The sequence below is a fragment of the Rutidosis leptorrhynchoides genome, chromosome 7 (assembly GCF_046630445.1).
Source record: "Rutidosis leptorrhynchoides isolate AG116_Rl617_1_P2 chromosome 7, CSIRO_AGI_Rlap_v1, whole genome shotgun sequence".
Taxonomy (NCBI): Eukaryota; Viridiplantae; Streptophyta; class Magnoliopsida; order Asterales; family Asteraceae; genus Rutidosis; species Rutidosis leptorrhynchoides.
Window position 1 is genome coordinate 50063394 of NC_092339.1, and position 2584 is coordinate 50065977.

Below are 2584 nucleotides of genomic sequence, written 5' to 3' on the forward strand. Positions count from 1 at the left end.
AAATCCCCACCGTAATATCGTTAATTGCTGAGGTATAAGATGCAAACTCAGTTATTGTGAGTAGCGCTACCGAGAGTGACGTCTCTAACTATTTGACTGATGGTCTTTGGTTACATAATAATGATTCAACTGACACTGACTGTTCAAGGTGTCGCGGGGTAAACTTTTGTCTAGTAGCGATATTACAAACTGCAGCAACTCTTTTTAGATTGATATAATTGGTATCAATCAACTTTAAACTAAATCTTGTGGTCTAATGCATATTATATAAACCTATGAATTTCACTCAATCTTTTTGGTTGACACTTTAAGCATGTTTTGTCTCAGGTGACGAATAATGTGATTGCTATGAATGCTACATGATGAATTGAATGCTGCTGCATGGAGTCTTCATTTCATTACATTTACTTTGCATGTTAAAACTAATACTATTTCGGTTTGGATTTGATGTAAAAACTTTTAATGCTTCCGATGTTTTATTAATAAATGTTTTATTCAAAACGTCTCATATAGAGTCGTTCTCGTTTATACAACTGTGATTTGATATAATTAGTCACAAATACCCCAGGCCCTATTTGGGGGTGTGATATATAACACGACTACTTTACATCGCTAACAACAGGAAAATATAATACACTATACAAGAGCCGGGAGATAAATAATTAAATAATAAATGTTAAAATTTATTTAATTAAATAAAATTAAAATATAAGAGAAAATGTTTATAGTCCTGAAAATATGGCTATTTTTATATTTATAATGAGAAAAGAGAATATGATGTTGTTAATATAAATGTATTTGAAAAACATCTCAAAATAATATTTTTGTAATATTTTTCTTGTAAAAACCCCTATGAATAACGTTATTGAATTTAAAATGGAGAAAAATATGCATTTGTTTTCTAAATTTAATTTCAAAATAATATTATTATATATGAATGACACCTTATTTAAAATAAAATATTACTACATGTTAAGACCATCATCAACGGGAGCGTGCTCCCCCAAATGCTACCTAACACGCCTAATAACAATGGCGTGCTCACATAAGTTTATCCAGTGTGCATGCTTGGAGCACTGGAAAAAAAATGTGGGGTGCTAAATTTTAATTGGTAGAATTAGTTTTTTATTTCAATTTTGATCCACTATTTTACCTAACTTTGAATCATATTTTAACACATCACTCAACACGTCACCAAGTATTTACCAGTTTACTAGCACGCCCGCCAAACACACCACTCCTACTCATCAACGCGCCAATTTTGTCAGCCATGATTAGAGATGGTCTAATAGTGTTTGAAAAACACTTACATAAAATATTAATATACTCGAATTTTGTTGTTTCAAATTTAATATTAATAAACAAAAGTGTTTATAATAGTTTTGATAAATTTTAGATAAATTTTATGTTATAAAATGATATTATATGATTGTGAGTTGTTATCCATATGTATAGCATTATCATATTTGCTTGTCGCATTTATAACTTAAAGTTACCCTGAGTTTTTTTTTTTTTTTTTTTTTTTTTTTTTTTTTTTTTTAACTCATGAACATGATTAACACAAGTTAAGATTTAATGTGGTATAAATGGATTTGTAAGTCTTCAAATACTTAGGGGGTAATTGGTAGATGAAAATTGATTGAAATTGTAGAAAGGAGACAGGTTGACTATGATAGTAAAAAGTGAGTTAATATGTAAGTTATGTGATGACAAAAGTTGTGTAATATAATAGGCGATTGCAAAGAGGAAGATTGGTACTTGCTCATTGTCACTGCTTATTTGCAATTTGGGTTTGCACCGAGGTGAGTACATATCATACTTGTATATATAAGTTTTGTATTTTCTATATTATATGTAGCATTATCTTTATTAAAATATCAAGAAAAGATGAACAAGCTTGAAGCTCTATCGATATATAGACTACTATGATTATGTAATGATATTAATGAGTGATATGGCAGCCGCTAATACGTTTGAATGTATGTTCTTGCAATTTTATGAGAACTAATCTTTTATGTTTATTAATATATGTTATATGTGAATCGGTGTGGTTATATGTTGTGATGATAGAAATGACTTTAGTGGTAAGTACAAGAGAGCTTAGAAATAATTCGAAGGACAATAGTTGTGCACTTGTGCGTAGACTTGTACAAGGATATATGGGAATTGTGGAATATAGTTGATTGTAATTCATATATCATAATGTGAATATTAGTCAATTTGTACTTGGTATGGTGAGAATGCAAGTTCAATCTTTTGTGTAGATGTCTGTGTGGGTTTATGTGTTTTGACATAGCATTTGGGATGCATGTGTGTTTGATTAGCATCGGGGATGTATATGTGTTGTTTAGCATCGAGGAAGCTTGGGTTATTGACTAGAATGAGGGGTGTATGTGATTTGGTTTTAGTGATATCCTTGTGGTGAATCCAAGAAATCGGCAAGTAAATTGCCTTAGTTCAAGTGTAAGAGTCAAAATCATTAAAGAATCAGGCTTCAGAATCGTCTCGATTTTTAGATTGTTCACTCAATTCGTACGAGTTTACTGATAATTCGTATGAGTCAACTCGTAATTTGTAATGATCT